The following is a 17,959-nucleotide window of genomic DNA, read 5'->3' as shown; positions in this document are numbered from 1 at the left end:
TTATAATATTTGCATACGACTGAACAAAATATTAATTTCCATCCGTAATTGGACGATAATTTAAAATATGCAAATATAGCGGTTTTAATTCTCCCATACAATAAAACTTGTTAGGAAAGTGGAGAAAATTGCGCCACTGCAGATTGCAGACGATTAACGAGGCTGCTTCTGGATTTTGCATTTGATTAAAATTGCGTTTTTCTAGATGCAATTTAAAATTACTCCCTCCAAATTACGGAAGAGTTGTTGGGCGATAAAGCTTTATGTCCGTCACACACGGTTGACCCTTGCATTGACCATATAAATCACTTTTTATTGCGTCTTGCGTGACGGCTTGGTCTAATCTGGGGCGGAGGAACTAGCCCATTCAGGGGTGTTCAATTCTGTATTATTTCGAGCATTCTGATTTCATGCAGAGTGCGCTGAGCTCCAACAAAAGGCGACACTTCCGCGAGATTAAAATTTAAAGTTATCAAAGAAGCCGAAGTCGACTTTCCCGAGCGAAGCAGATTACCGTGTGCAGAACGTGGAGACAAGCCCATTAACTTAACTTTTGTCTAGTCGTGTTATCAAGCTAAAAACTTATTAGACTTAATGGCACAGAAAGGGAAAAAATATGGTATATTTTATGCACATTTCTCTCCAAATGCCCTCTTTTAACACCCCCGGTTAATTTCCGCATCAAAACTTCGTGGCGTAACGAGTCCCAAAACAATGCGCGCAACACTATTTCATAATTTAAAGTTTCACTTCCTAAGAGACGGAAAATATACGGCAGTAAATTTCAAACACAATGAAAACTGCATTTCACGACAAATTTGGACAAAGTTAGTCCCTTATTATGACTGCTGCATAGAGCCCGGCTTAAGAATCCTATTAGGCAAAAGTTAGCTCTAGTTAAAAGTTAAATGCTGTCATTAAGGGACCGTTTTGTCCACCTAATGGAATGGGAACGGTAGCTCTCTTCGGTAGCCTGGACGATCTTTCAGCTTGTTGATTCGTCAGGCTGGAATTAATTACCTCATTAATTAAAGGTCATTTTCGGGCGCGTTTCGAAACTCCATTTGTCACACGAGAACTTGAAAACATATTGGTTTTGCAACTTTTCTCTATTTACGTGTTATTATGTATGCTCATGTGTAGGTTTTCAAAAATCACAACAGTTGAAACTGATATTCCCATCATGATTCGTCAATAAAATTCAGGCAATACTATTTGTCATTGCTTGAAGGCAAATCGTTTATTAAACGTTGTCGGCCAATCATGTGCCATTGGTCCCCAATTTCCTGTTTTAAAATCCTTTTTAATTTTAGGGCGACTATTTGTTTCTTTTTGGAGTGCAGGTGCAATTTATCAAAACCGAATGCGTACCAGCTTGTGGGGGATTTTGATCCTTGTTTTAATTACTTCGATTTTGCCGGATTTCAAAAGAAAGTGAGCGCACTTTGAAGTGTAGTAAGGTTGAGAGAGTCAGGCGGTGTTTGGCTCTCGATTTAAAAGGTGGAAAACCCTCAAAGCCCTCAAAGAAGGAAGAAAGTTCAATTTTAACTATCTCGTCCTAAAACCACTGATAATGCAAGTTTTTGTAATGCAACACCCAGTACCTTTGGTGTACTGCACGTAGTGCACGTCAAAAAGGTAATTCGTTGTTTACACGTTCTTATACCTGCCTCTATTCGTTACACAGATATGAAGCCTCCAAAGAAGTCTGGTTTCAAAAACTGCAATTTTAGTCATTTCGTCATTAAATTACTGAAAAGGCGAGGTTTCGTAATGCATCTTGCACAGGGCAGTATTTAAGCACGTGGCCAAACTTCAAGGGGTGATTCTTTGAGTAATTCTAAGGTGAAAAGTTTATACAGGGTGTTTCCTAAATGTTAAGCAAAAATTTAGGGGGCTATTTTTTGAGTAATTTTAAGAATTTTTTGTCCTTGGTTTAACGCGACACCCTGTATATTATTGAATATTTCATTAGTGCGGATCATGGGGATAATTTCCGGCATACACATTCCCACATTTAGACTTGCATATGCAAAACCTTTGGGCGAAAGGCGAGGTGATGGAAAAAACGCAATTTTCGAATATGGGCCTCCTCGAAGGCTCTACATGCTTGAACCTGAAGCTGACCTAACCGGAATTAATGGTGTGCGCTATTAAAATATACGAAGATATACTGGGTTTGGTATACAAAAATTTGGCTTTCAACAGTTTAAATATGTCTATCACTGTTTTACATTTGTTGATCGACAAGAACAAGCCTAATCTCCCAACTAAATAAATATGATAATTTTTTCTTGTACATCTAAAGCCGCTTGGCACCTGTGATTGTTAAAATAAGCACTCGCTTTACAAAGCATCCAGACTTCTTGCGTTCAGATTTATTCTTTTCTGGCTGGCTTTAAACACACAAAACTAAAGCAGACAATAAGCTCTGCCGTAGTAAAGGATTTTCCTTTGGAAAACAAAGCGACAAAGTACAAGAAACCTTGAAAGAAAAGTCCTTTCTCTAGATGGAGACGCGCTGCGTCACTACGCCGCACCTTTGCAATATTTAGCCCTTATTTTCGCGAAAGTTTCCTTTGAATTCAGGAATCGCCTAGATTGCTTAGTTTTCGTCTTCTGTGCTTTTCATTATAGATTTTTTCGCTCTACATTAAGCTCAAAAGCTTTATCCATGTTTTGATCGTTAAAATTCCGTTTGTGTTGCCGCTTTTCCCTATTTGATGTAGTCAAATATAAATCTTATCCTAAATAATCCTATTATTTGTTCGCCCTTGGTACGTCGTGACACCCCCATATATAAATAGACCTCAATTTGTTTTTTTTCTGCACAAAATGGCTCGTTATTCTCGCGAGCCCCTTTTTTACCTAACCAGAATATTTCAAAACAATGGGCGCTTAATTTTTCACATGGGGTGGAACCGGGGTGGCTAGCAAAATAAACAAATAGAAACAGGAACCGCACGCAATGCCTGTTTTCACACTTTAAGCTTTCTTCAGCTTTTTTTATTCGTTTATTAATGAACAAACGACAATTAAAGGTTAATCGCGGGGCGTCGCCTTTGGACGCTTAACGGGGACGTTTTTGTTGGGCGTTTAAAACCGCGTTAGTTCTGAGGCAGCCGGCTTCCACCCCGAAAAAGTCTTAATATCAAAAGGATCCCTTTGAACCCTCGCATGTTCACTCCCTCCCAAAATTCATTAAAAACTGAGCGGTATATACGATTTTATTCTATAATCTTGTCACACGTCACGCCATCCACGCTGATATGGGAGAGATCCTAATCTTGTTAACGAAATTAATAACTGATGTTCTAATTCCGAGGCGGAGACGAATTTAACAGAACTATTTGACCCCAATATTATGTAAATCAGGGCATTTTCTTTCACGAGACACAATGGTGCACATCTACATAAGCCATCCTTTCATCTGCGGGAATCCCATTCCCGAGATATTTCCGCATCTTGGGCTAGAAACAAACAGACGAATAATGTTCAATACGTGGAAAATAACGTGTCTCTTACTTTGATGTTAGTTGTATTGTAATAAGGAGGCGCCTTATCAGCTCCGCTACATTATACAAGTATATTCATAGTACTTTAAATGAACAGACGTTTCTATTTGCAATCCAATAAGGTTTTGTTTGCTGCTAGGTTTCGTGATACACGCAATTAATGATAATTAACAGGAAATTTTCACTTTGAAAACAATAATTATTGGCGTATTAAACAGTTTATGTCGGATTTCCTTCTCCGTTCTGTCAAGATTGAAGCGTCTACGACGCTTTCAGTTCCAGGAGCTGCTGCCCTAAATCACTTTTAATTGTAGTTTTGACAAAATGCTTAAGAGACTTTTCTCTTATAAAGAAATAGAGGTGCATGCTGTATTGCGAATATTTTGCAGTAAATGAGGGGCGAAAGGATGAATGAAAAAATCACCTTCTATGCCTGTTTTACATCTCCAAAATGCGTAGAGATCGTTATAGCAATGTGCGCTATTCAAATATATGAAAACGTGCTGGGCTTCCAATGCAGAAACCTAACTTTTAAACAGCTAAATTTTATTATGAAAACAACTTCTCAAAAAATTCGAAAATGAGGGGGAGGGGGTACCTACCCCAAATCTCGATTAAACTTCGAGCTCTGATCTTGGAATACGAGGAAAAGTTCCCCTAAAATCGTCTCAGCGCTCCTTTAGCCTGCAAAAATCTATCAGAATTGATAACTGGAATTTTGATGAGAAGATGATATAGTCTAAACTAAAATTAACTAGTCACGAAATGATTTAATTCGTTTATTTAATAAAATGTTTTTAAGATTAAAGCCATAGTTTATTTTAATTACCAAATTGGGTAAAAATTTCAAAAAAACTAATTACAGTGTTGAGATTCCATTGGGTGACTTCGACTCAGTTGGCGCAAATCTTGAATCCTTAGTTAAACATTAGATCCAAAAATTCCCCTTCATGGCTTTAGGTGACTTTGAATTACTTAACATATTTCCCCAAAAATACTCTGAATTAAACTAGAATTTCCTCGTGTATTTAAAAAGTAATTTCCTTAAATAATACTTCGACTTATTTATCTTAATAACTCCTATAAACTTCTACATACAGGATCACTTTGGTAAATGTTTTTCCAATGCAATAAGTACTTTGTGATTCAATAGGTGAGTCTCTTGGCTCACAAATCGATATCGCAGTCAAAATATTTATTTCCGGGGAAAAAGGCTATCGCCCATTGAGTCTTTATGCCGTCGTAAAAAATATCTACAGGATATTTCAAATTCGACCCTCACCATTGAGATCTGGGAAACTAAAGGAGATACAAAAGAAGTTTAAATGGGGGTAAAATAGCGCAATTTAGCGCTTAGCCAAAAACTGTTTTCAAAATTTGAATTTTCCAAGTACTTCCGAAAATAGCCGAAAAAAACTGAAAATTGGAGATTTCGTTTTCGTATTTTTAGTGCTATTTGACAAGGAACTCCAAAACCACAAACATATTTTCATTGCCACTTTTTTTTTCAGCTACACGATGACGTGTTCAGATTTGCCATCCGACGTTTCGTCTTTCGGCTGCCATCATCAACTTTATTCTTTCTCATGGGCGCCACATTGGGTTTTTCGACAGAAAACTAGTCGGATGGCAAATCTGAAAACCTCATCCTGTAGCTGAGACAAAGTGGCAATGAAAATGTGTGTTGCGATTTTCGGCTTCCCTGTCAAATAACGCTAAAAAACGAAAACGAAATCTCCAATTTTTAGTTTTTTTCGGCTATCTTCGGAAGTATTTGGGCCGAATTTGAAACGATCTGTATAAATAATTATTTATAAAATGCGAAGGAAAAACGAGGAAAAAAAGCATTTGGAAATGCTCCAATAGAGTGGTTGAAGGCAAAAGGAAACGGGATTGTCTTGTTTGTCTTGTAAGGCAGAAAGGATCAGAATGGTTCGGTTATGACGATTTTCTTTCCATCTTGCCTGAATTTATTTCAGTCTTTCAGTTATTCTTATCATGTGTGTGCGTTCGTATAGTAATTGATCGGATGGATTGTGCGGCGGCTTGTCGGAGTGCCTTATCTCTGTAATCTGTTTTAGTGCAATCTGTTCTATTGTTTAAATCAATGAATTAACCTCAGAAACGGTCAATCTTACCGCTATCAGTTGACATTCCCTGTTCGGAAAATGAACTTTTTTGCAAATAATTACAAAGTTAAAACCGAAATTAACGCTTTACGAACTCCATTAACTGTTTTTTTAAGCAGGGATATTCCAGAAGCAGGATCCTGCTCCATACAGAAAATTCCACGGCCAAATCCGCGACACAATATAACCGGGTTTAATTGACTTGGCCACAAAACGAGGGTTCAGTTTTAATAATGCAGTGAGCAGGAGGCGATCCCAAAAACCACTAATACCTAATCCAAATTCGTAATCATGGATATTAGTTTTTGGTTTGTTTTTTTTTGCATTTTATGTCTGTAGTGATATTAAGTTTTCACGTAGTTCTCGTTTTTTTCCAGGTGAACAGAATGAAAGATCCGCTTTGCTGCTAGCAATCGTCGCCGAATCAAACATTCTAAATAGGTAAGCAGAAAAACACACAAAAGAGCCTCGGCTCCATTGTCGGTCCAAAGGCACAATGCCATTCAAATTACCCTTGATTTAGAAATAGAAAAAGCACCCTCATTAACAGAACAAAGGCGCACTATGGTCTAATCCGCGGATTTCGTTATATCAAAGCAGGGGCGGCAAAACACCACCTTCGGCCTTGTAATTTGAAATTCAAATCAATTTTTTCCAATGGCGACCGGGGAGTTTTTCCATTTCGAGCCTTGAAACCCCGAAAACGGGAATAATGCCAACGTATACACGTGAAAGTCAATCATCTATGCAAATGCCTGTCTGTTTTTCTAATCAAGGCAAACAATCGTTTTTAATTGACGCCAAACCCCATTAGGAAAAATGGGAGAGCGTTCGAGTGTTTGTAAGTAAACACTATTCAATTACTGGGCTATTTGATTGAGGATTTTTGTCCTATACACAACAACACTGAAGTGCGTGCTTTTTTCAACCCGGAATAATGATCGAAAATACTTGCTTTCACTACTTGAAGATCACATTACATAAATTACATACTTGGGAAATATACGCTTGACTTGAGTCTAACAAAGCTCTAACTTGCGTTGCATCAGTGGCCAGTCACGGACCTAAAGGATAAGCGGGCTTCCGTACAAAGCAAATTCAATTAGGCCCGGCCCTGCTTACGGTGCTCTATACGCAATAACTTTCCAAAATTAATTTCTGCAATTCATTTTATTCATCTTTTGTTCCTGCTTATTACCTCAAAATTATATTCGGCACATACAGATTGATTCTCGGTCGATGTTAATAATGTTTAACAAGTTCACAGCACTTTAAATAACTTCAATTCCAACTAAAACTCACATACACAGCGAAATAATATAATAATTTAATATTTACATGAGATGCTTAAATTGACCGCCATTGAATTCAAGCACCTCAAAATGCGCACATTTACAGCCTGATTTGTCGCTGTCTGGATATCATTTGCATCAAGCTCACGAATGCAGTTGGTTTCACGTTGACGCAATTCTTTTACGGCTTACTGGAGTGATGTAAGCTTGTTCTTTTATCTTATTACATAAGTAAAAATCAATTGAGATAAAATCTGGAAATTTTGGGGGTCACCCAAACGTCTAATCCAATGGTCGCCGAGGGTTTCAAAAAACATCCTTGTTACCTCTTGTCTCCAATAAGTGTCCACCTCCAGTTGTAGGTATGGTATTTTTTTAAAGTTAGTGTCTAAAATATTTTTTTTACCACCGACCTTGGGACTTTTCAGCACTTAATCATTGGCATATCATTCCAGCCTTGTAAAATCCAGCGTTTTTTTAATTAATATAAGTATATTCAATTTTTTTATTAGCTGATTCCTTATTGAACATTGTGTTTTGGGCACTGTTATTTTTATTTTTATAATTTTTTAATAATAATATATAATACATTAAATTATATAAATATAACAGTAAATTACGTAGAACTTTTACAGCGCTCAATGTACAGTAATTTCTTAGCGTACCGCAATATTTTTGGACTCAGCAACTGTTAGAAATGATTTCGTCTATTTCTTTACTTCTTCCCGTTTATCTTTCAATTAAATAGAACTCTTATAGAACTTACTAAACAATATGTCAATTGCGCTTCAACTTTCATGAAAACTAGTGGTGAATTTGGTTCTTCAGGGTCATAGAAATGATCGAAACTTCAGTGACAAACGACGGTTTTCTATTTAAAATTTTGGTCATCCCGGATTCTCTCTAAGTGCGCCTTTAACATTTCACAAAGCTTGAAATTAAGATCGCTCAACTTTTCCGAAAACCAAGGGCGCACTCGATTTCCCAAAACTTCCACAAATTTCCCAAATTTAATAAGATAAAACCGAATTTTATGTCAAGAAAAATTCAATTTAATTAATGAGTTATTCCCCTCGGTGATTTTCTCATAGCAGTGCTACCAAATTAGGATTTATGAGCTTTCAATATCCTTGACAATCAGTGGCGTACAGCGTAAGTATCTAAGCCAACTCACGAATTTCTTCCTAATGCAGATTGGAAGTTTTTTAAAGTTCGTTAACACTTGAGTAGGACTCTAAATCAGGTTTCAGTGGGGTCGAATTTAAACCCCTGAAACGTTTTTTTTGTTCAGGCTCTGGCTTTCTTGAAACTTTCTAAATTGCAGAGATGAAAATGCCGGTTTTGCCATTGTTAACTTCCTTTGAAGAATTACCTTTTGCCCGTGTACATTACGAAACTTTTTCATAATTCCCCCCCGTTCTTTGTGTGTTCGTTTTAGAACAAAAGTTCTCATTTCTCCTTTGACTACTGACAACATGGTTTTTAGAGGACTAAATAACCCCGAAAATAAACAAACTTATCAGAGCATATGCGCTGAATGTGAAGTTCCTGAACAACAAGCTGTTTTTCAAAATGTAAAGTCTAATTTTCCGTAACCGCTCGTATTCAACACGTAAATTGTTTCCCAGCCCGTAGCCCCCGAAGGCGCTCCATGTTCATGTGATTTTTCATTTTTATCTGCCTGTACTTTATAAGGCACGGAAGGAAGTTAGGTGTAAAAAATAATAACAACGCCCCAGAGAGGGAAATTTAGTCGTCGAAAGTTGGCATTGTGCAGAATGTGCCCGAGGAATTCCTGCGGATGGCAGACAGCAAGAAGAAGTTTCGCACTGGGTTTTTAGTGGAAAATACAATTTTCTATCAACAGACGCTTAAAAACTCAATATTAGAGGGAAATATTAACAAAAGGGAAGTTTCACGGTAAATTCTGCAATTTTTTGTAGTATAATTTCAGGCAAAATTCGCAATATTTTTAATAATAACTTTTTAATTAAATAATTTAATTAATAACTTTGAGAGAACTGACGCTATGACTGGAATTTGTTGAATATTTAAGTACCAAAACCGAACAAGGAATGTACAGATATTTCTTCCTAATTTTAAGACGCTTGGATCTACATCAAGAGAGCGAAATTTTTATCAAAAATACAGTTTTAGCAAACTTTTGGAGCGACATATCTTTCAGGAACAGCCAGTGCAAAACACATTTACCTACATTTATATAATTTTATTTTCGGATCAAAGAGAAGTTAATTCGTTCTCCTAAAAGTAATTTCCAGCCTCTATCATGAACTCAAAAGTATTAGCTCGAAAATCGTTTTAGTAGGCATAAGAAATTGATACTAAAAAATGGCAACGTGGCGCTATGCATTTGTCACAACAGCAGCATATATCTCACGTGAGTAAACGTCAGCCAAGTGGCAATCGTAGTTATTGCAACGTTGTCGTGGTTACTTTTTCTAATAATTTTCTGTGATCACTTCTTCATCGAGCATAGAGTGTAATCATCCATTCTTGGTAAATATATTAGGCACAGCTCTCCGCATACATCCTAATTTGACCCAATTTTACATGATCCAAGCCAATTTGAGCCAATTTTCTAGACTGCATCTCCCTTATAGCATTGTAGGTCACACGTTCATTATTTTTCCGCATAGTTGTTTTCTTCTTTTCCGTCCAGTTTCCCCTCGTTATTTGGTGATCTAAAACATGTCATTGTTCGGCAACATCTACATAATTTGTCGAAGGTAATTCCCATTATTCCTATTTGTTATGTCTAACGTCTCCAAGCAACTGTTCGAAGCCGGAACGTGCCGTTCGATTCGGACATGTTCTGCATTTCTTACTACAAGACGGCCGCTCCAGGGGATGCAATAGGAATCGGTTATTTATGGTATAATAACTTACAAGCATCGCTACCTAAATATTAAGTTTTAATGGGCAGCTGATATTAAGACGTTAAGGACACAATCGAGTTCCGAAACCGCGTCTATTTTGTAAATGTAAAATTCATGACGTGTCAGCTGCTTTCGCGCAACCGATGTAAAACTAAAAGGAGTGCCTGCTGCAGCATTCCTCAGAACACCTACAGAATTTCAATAAAATAAGATCAAGTGGATGTAACTAAACGGAATAATAAATTTTTACTGGAGTGAATGGTGCATGACGAACAAAACTAGTCGAAAATGGCTTTACGGCCTCAGAGATGCCATAGTTTCAGCATCCTAGATACACGAGTCATCAATTATGTAAGGAAATTAGTAATTTTGTAATGCATTTGCCTTCACTATATCCCGGAGATAATTCCACTGTTCCTATTATTCCTCGACTATTGTTTTGTGACGTTAATTGTTTAGAGTGCAAATCTCAAACTCCTCATTGTTCCTCGGCTGGAATTGCGATATGTTAGTGAATTTACTGGGAGAGTTCTACAACTTCTTTGTTCACATATAATGTGATCCAAGGCAGAGATGGATGCTGGATAGCAAAGATGTTATACTTATTTAACTACCGTCCATTTCCGATTAGATAGTGAGCGAACCATTTAATTACTACAGTTTACTGCCGCTTAACTGCAAATAATGCTTCGTTACTGTAGTCGATGATCCACATATGAAGTAGATACTCGAATCATTGGCGAATATTACTTTTTACGTCACCGCCTTCGTCTTGTCACCGCCAGATAGGATCTTGGCTGTGATTTTGTGTTGAAATTCGACTGAGCAGGCTATGAAGAAGGAACTTTCTGATCCCCTCAAGGCTTCGCTCTAAGATACAGGGCGTCCCATAAATCTCCAAAATTACGCTGATGATAGAGGATCTCATTCTGATGACAAACACTAATAGGAACATGGGAGAAATGTATCTTGACAGCCTTGAAACCCTCTTTGTTTTCTACCCACCTCCCGTTTGTACATGCTGGCAAAGATATGCTGAGTATGCTAAAGCCAAAATACCAAAGGTAATAAGTGGGCATTAAATAGGTCAGCAACTTCATTACCGAGATGCAGGTTGGTTCGGATTTAAACGCATATTTGCCAGATATAATGCTCCATTGTCGGAGGTGCGACACTCGTCTACAAAGCAAAAGCAGCTTATGCGTAAAAGTTATAGAAAAAGTAGAGGAACATAAACCATCCTCACACACCACAGTCACGCTCTTTCTATGCATGCACAATCGAACAACCAGGAGCGAGCAGAATGTGATCGCAATTCAAATTTAAATCTTATCTAGAAAGGATTGATTCATATCATAATGGGTTTTCCTATTTGTCAGTGCCTTGACCCCACTTTTAAATTCTTTATCATCGGTTATCAATTTTATCTGGGATGGCAAGCCATTGAGCAGTTTCCTATTTTTAAAGGCAACAGAATTATGCACCAGCGTAGAAGTTGGGATCGGTGAGAAAACGCTCTGCTTATGTCGAATTTTATGTGCCTGAGAAGCCTTCTTCAACATACATCGATCCTTCTTATGAATAAAACATACCTGCTCCGAGATATACAATGCAGGAAGTGTTTGGAATCTATTACCAGCAAACAATGGTCTACAGAAATCCCTATAGTCAGCTCTGCAAATACCCCACAGCCCTCCTTTTGGATTTTAAAAATGATGTGGAACATCTGTCCATAGCACAATCCCCAAAAACAGAATCCATATCTCCAATGAAATTCAATGAGTCCACTGTACAGGGAACGCTTATCCAGATAATGGGACGACACTTGAAGAGAAAAACGATTCGATGATATTTTTCCAATTAAGAGCTTTTTGCGACTGTTGAATTTCAGTCTACTGCTACTGTATAATTCCAAAAATTTGACTTCAGGTAAAGATGAAAGTACACTATCACCAACACGAAATTGAACCTGAGAATGCCTAAAATTCGGAGCAGGAGTCCTTCATTGAAACACAAAAAGTTAGCTTCACACCACTGCTTGATTTTAATTAGACCTTCACTTGCTGCACCATATAATAGGCCAACGTCTCCACTATGCCACATAATGATGGTATTATCTGCGAGCAAAGTGAACCTTTCCGAAATCGGCACTCTAGCAAAGTCATTAAAATATATCAGGAGCAGTAAACGACCCAGAATAGGTCCCTGAGGCATACCCGCAATAGCAGTCATTAAACCAGACAATTCATTCCTGAATTGCACCCCCTGACGTCTATTCGTTAAGTGGCTCCCAAACCAGGCCAGAGAGGTTCACCTCATTAGAAAGTGCTCTAACTTCCAGTGAAGGTTGCTATCAAAAGTCTCCATCGAGTCACAGAAAACCGCCACAGAAGACTCACCCTCGTTCATCTCAAGGTAGTCAAGGTGAGAGAATATGCACCGAAAGAATACTACCGGTTTTTCACAACCCCCCAGTGATCTTTGAGACAGTATGCATCAAAGCTACCGGTGGCTTATTGGATGAAAGATCCTTTCCAAGGGAGGAGATCCAGAATGGCAATCCTCAAGCAGGAAGGAAAATTTCAGTTTGAAATTAATAACTAATCATATTGGAGGGTAGTCCAAACAAAAACCCATCTGTTCTTCCGGTACATCAGTAATTGAGTGGTAAAAGATAAAAATATCAGGAGTTGGCTCCTGGTCCGATGACGTCATTGGCCATCCTGGACTTGGCAGCCTTTTCCAGAGAAGAACATTCGGAGCGTATAAGCTGGAATTAGATATCTGGAAGCATCAAAAAACATAATTTGGTAGTGGTTTGGCTTGGAGGTCTCAAAAGTGTTGCTTAGAGGGCCGAGAAGGGCAAGATCTTGGCAGCACTTGATTAACAGAGAAAATTATTAATTAATATGTAACGAAGCAATAACGAGTGTTCATATCCGCAATACTCTCGGATATTGCCTGATCTATCTTTTATGCACAGAGTTTTCTCCGTGTTTAGAAAGTACATACAGGGTGATTCATTAACAATGGGACAACCGAAAGTTGGAGATACTACACATCAAATGATGAGGATTGAAGAAAATATATATACCTTATTCGAAAGTTGATAATTTTGGATATATACAGGGTGTTGAAAGTTAAAATTTTAATTCATTTTTTCCCATTGTTCTGAAAATGTCTAGGTTAGACACTTGATTAAAATTTGTAAATTTAGGCTTTTTATGTTTTCTAGAAAATGAAAATACACTTGATTTTTTTCGCTTTTAATTTCTCTCGTTATCAAATTTGAATTAAAAAAAAAGTTCGTTACATACAATTTTCTCAAAAACGGATCGAGATATCGAAATGAAACAAGAATACGTAATTAATGGAAAAATGATTGCTGTCTTAAACTGTGAATCAAATTTCATGTTGGACATAGAGGGTAAAAAGTCATTAGTTGTAAATGCTCTAAAATTGACCGCAAGTGGCGCCCTCTATTAGCAACGCGGACATTGCGAAACGTATTTTAATTATCTTAAAAAAAACATAACTTCATAAATTTTCAAGTATCTAACCTGGACACTTTTAGAATAATGGCAAGAAAATGAACTGAAATTTTAACTTTCAACACCCTGTATATGCGAAACTATTAACTTTCGGATTAGGAATATTTTCCACATTTGTCACGATTTGACGTGCAACATCTCCAGCTTTCGGTTGTCGCATTGTTAATATATCACCCTGTAGACCAGTAGTTGCATACCGTCGGCACCTATACTGACAATTGATTAAAATCCGCCCTTTGAAATTACGCGAAAAAACCTTTGGAGAGCTGGGGGGGAAAACATTTAAAAGGCGCAAATTTCTCATAAAACGAGGCCATACTTTTTCGCCGCCTCGGCTCGGCTTCTTTAGACATCAATCGCGGGCTTAAGGGTTTACCGAGGACTTAGAAAATTCTCAATTTCAAAGTAAAAATGCCACTTTGTTATTCTAGACCGCTTTTGAAGGGTTACTACCTGATTAGCTTTCGAGCAAAGTGATTTTTTGCGCCACCCGGTGCCATATAGAGCAGCTTCGTTCCAATATAGAATAATCGTATCAAAGAGGGCTCTGCGCTTCGCGAATTCGGGGGATGCAGCACGAGGGTGAGATTTTATTTTTATTCAGTTTTAAAGCGAAATTATCTATCAAATCGACGCAAAAGGGGATTTTTATGTTGTCGATATTTCTTTGTTTGCCGGATCGTTATAATAGTAATGGTTGCCTGGTTCAATCATAAATTTCGCACCGATAACCCGAGTTGGCGCCCCGCTCGAAACTGTTTGACCCTTCTCGGCTCCGCCAACACTTTAGGATTCTTTATGGCCTTTCAAGGCTGTTTTCATATACTGATCACTTATCTGTATTACATATTCTCTTATGGTTCAATTTATGAACGGACTTCCCGAAATTACCTCAATAATTCAACCTCAGACGCAGGTGAGCCGCCGCTCTATATATGCTCAAAAGACAAATTTCCTTTTTGTACAACGTCATCTCTCAAAGCCATCGGAAAACTATTCGTTTGTGAACTTGAGAGTTGACCCACAAATCGCGTGAGCGTTATTTGTATTTCTCGTTTCGAGAACAAACGGAACGTATTTCTTTCTCGAAGTAGGTCGGATAAATTATTAATTTTTCGGGTTCAGGCTTTCAGCTATTTACTTCCTAGTTTATTAAATCATATTTCCAGTCCGGGACACGTCCAGGGTAGACAATCAACTTGGATTTTAATGGTCTTTAGGAGTTTTAGACTTGCGGCTATATCGGGCAAGCTCAGTGCATACTTATCGATAAATAAACGATGACGTGAAAAGCATGTCCATGGGTCACTTTAGGCAGGAATTACATGCGGGCCAGGAACTCATAACACCAGTTTCGCGAGCGGATTACCTTAAAAGGCTTTTTGCCCGGGGGGGGGGGGGGGGGGGGGGGGCAGCTATTTTCGCCATTTTTAATTCGCCCAAAATCCAAAGCGTTCGAAAATTCATCGACTTGATTTTACCGAGACTGGCGAAGTTTACCATCGCTCTATGCGACATTTAGTATTCCAAAGAAAGAGGCGACTTGCTGCCCCTGTGACAGAAAAACTCGCGTTCATACATAAATAATCGTTCGTAAAACGCAAAGAAAAGAAAAAATTACAATTGGAAAAGTTTCAATACGGTGGTTGAAGGGAAAAGGAAACGAAATTGTCTTTTTGGTCTTGTAAGAGAGGCAAAGAGGGTCAGAACGATTCAATTGTGACGATTGTCTTTCCATCTTGCCTTAATTTGTTGCAGTCTTTTAGTTATTCTTCTCATGTGTGTGCCGTCGTGTAATAATTGGTTGAGTGCCTTATCTTTGTAATCAGTTTGGGTGCAATGTATTTTGTTGCCTGTGCGTGCTGTTTCGTTTTTTCCGTTGCATTTGCCCTCAGTATGAGTCTGCAGATGAACTTTTGTATATTTTTGTCGCAGCTTTTATGCCGATACCTTTGTTTTCACACATCGGCGATCAAAAACGCTTTGTTCGTTTAGTAATTTCTATTCTCATACTTCGAACGTATTTAGTAAAATTCAGTTTTTTTGTCGATTATTACGCTCACGTATTTTGCGTGGTTTTTGGTTCAGTTGTGTGACCGTCTACTATTAATATTGGAGATTCTGCTCTAATTTCGTGACTTGAGAGTAGAAGTTGGTTTTTGGTAGCATTTGGTGCTAGTCTCCATTTATGGGACCAGACGAGTGTGATATCCATTAACGTCTGAAGTCTTTCTACCGCTTTCTCAGCTGTCTTGCCATGTGAAATAGTGTCATTACCTTATAGCAGTATACATAGAATCCCGCGTAAATTCGTTAAAAATTGAAAGAAATATTTTTCATGAACATGTTGGAACACGTCAAATGTTGTTCTTAGTTGTGCGTTTTTAAATGTAACAGACGTAGACAGGGTTGCCCGTGCAGTAGATAAATGTACTTTTTCATTTTTCCTTATAGAACCCCATGTGTATTATGACGTTTTTGAGTTCTTTGAGAAACTCTGAACATATTTCATGTAACGTATCCATGTCTAAATTCAACAGTTTTCGAAAAAAAACAAAAAATAGAAATAACGATAAAACTAATACTTAAAAAATAACAAGACAAACTACTAAAATCGAATGTATTAAATATTCGAAATGTGCTCCGTTCACTTCCCGATAGTGGGCAAGTCGCAATTCAAATTCCCCAAGAACTTTTCTTATCATTTAAGGAGCTATTTGTTGAACTTCTTGACGAATTTAACTTTTTAAATCTTCTATATTATAGGGTTGGTTTAAATACATCCCACGCTTCATAACCCAATTTAAAAAAAACCCATAGCGATGAGGTATATCCTATTTTGTCCATATGTTTTTGTCCTTTAAGCCACGATTGCACCTATCGCGGCAGTAAACGTTACAAAGGAAGGGAGGAAGCGATAATCCCTGAGGTGCGATGTGTTAATTCGCATCTTTTGGCGTCCACGAAACTATATTTATGTTTTTTGACTGTTTTATAAACTTGACTCTTTAATGTTTCTGCGGGCCCTTCATTCTATTTAGTGTAATTTCGGCCATTTAAAAGACTCCAGGCAACTCATAGCTCCATTATGACTGCAGCGTTACCTTCGCCTGCGGAAAGGAGCGCCTTTTGTCCCATAAGGGGTGAACTTTTCCTGGTGTTCCCGCGATAAGGTGTGAGCCGTTCCTTCTACAGCCGAAACGTTTGGGAAAACTGGAGAATTTTTTACCGGGCGAAGCTACCGAACTAAAGAAGACATGATGTGCCTATACACCACGCTGTTGAAGTACGAGCTTCCATGACCCTATGCTGATATATCGAAGCATCATCGACAACAATTTATGGACAATACGTATCCTGGTTTAATTTCGACATATTAACACATGCTTTCGAAATTATGAATAATTCGTTTTAATAGCGGCGAACTTAAACTGGGTTTAACCGTTTGTCGGGGTATTGATCGATCGATTCGTCCGACCCCGATCGGAATCCTTGGCGCTCAAATGGTGCACTGCCGCTAAATTTTCCTGCAAATCGAAATGTTTATTTTTGATGAAAAGAAAACAAAGTATTTGCCGAATGGTTTTCTTTGGGGAAAGGTGCTGAATTTGTTGTATTGTCGAGCGTCTGATGGAAAACGTGCTCCCCGGAGGGATATTATGATTGGAACGCGTTCTCGGGATGCTGTTATTATTATGCCATTTAAGAATTGGATGTTTTCCTCGGATTTTCAGTTTTCAATTTCTTTTTCCGACTTAAACCGCATTGACCCAGTTGGGAACCAACCACCCTCGCGCGTCCTAATCCATCAAGTTGTTAACATAATTTAAGGTGGTGTGACATGCAAGTATTAATATTAAAAGCAATCTACTCATTTCGTCTGTTTCTTCCATTTGTTCCACGGAAATTAATTCGGATTTGAATATTTCCGTAATGGATGGGTGTGGCCTGGAGATTATTAATATTATTCGTGAGTGCAAGTATGTGTGTCAAATGAAATTCGCGAAGTTGTTCGTTCTTAAATAAACCTGTATTTTGAATTGATTTATATAACTTGTTTAGTCGCATTTTCCTCGCTGCATTTCCTCGCATACGAGCTCGACTCTTTGAATAGGTATTGTCAGCTGGAACGGTTTCAAATTACTTCCCCCGTGAATAATGCGTCCACGGCTTTACATAATTAAACTTCCCACGTTTGTTAAGTAAGTCGCTCTATTTTAATTGACACAGCTGAATTATGAAGTCGGAGGAAACCTTCCCTGAAAGACAACCGAGCTCTGCGGACTAATAAAACATTTACATACAAGGGAAAGCTACTTTATTCCTCGTTTTCTATTCCAGGTAAAAAGAATCAGCATTTTATTACCCCAGCACCCCTGAAATTACCCCGGGGGCCTCACCGGGCGTTAAAAACCCACCTTTCCCCATACAAACACGTTTTTATGTAGACCTAGCCCTTTAATGATTTAGACTTTAATTCAACGAAGGACCCTTAGACAGTGTCGTAGAAGCTCGTGGGGCGACATTTCCTTCTAAATGATTTAAATTTTAATACACTGTCAGACGTCAGATCGT

General features: G+C 38.1%; 1 protein-coding gene across 1 annotated transcript in view; it reads left to right on the top strand.

Moving 5' to 3' along the window:
- rst (roughest) overlaps nucleotides 1-17,959 on the top strand; it is a 116,856-nt gene that overhangs the window by 40,341 nt on the left and 58,556 nt on the right. The window contains exon 3 of the mRNA XM_066398449.1: nucleotides 6,022-6,085. The gene's annotated coding sequence lies outside the window, so the exon portion shown is untranslated. The remainder of the gene's footprint in view (nucleotides 1-6,021; nucleotides 6,086-17,959) is intronic.

Source organism: Euwallacea similis, chromosome 17 (genome assembly GCF_039881205.1).
Source record: "Euwallacea similis isolate ESF13 chromosome 17, ESF131.1, whole genome shotgun sequence".
NCBI classification, from domain to species: Eukaryota; Metazoa; Arthropoda; class Insecta; order Coleoptera; family Curculionidae; genus Euwallacea; species Euwallacea similis.
This window is presented reverse-complemented; position numbering and strand designations above follow the sequence as displayed.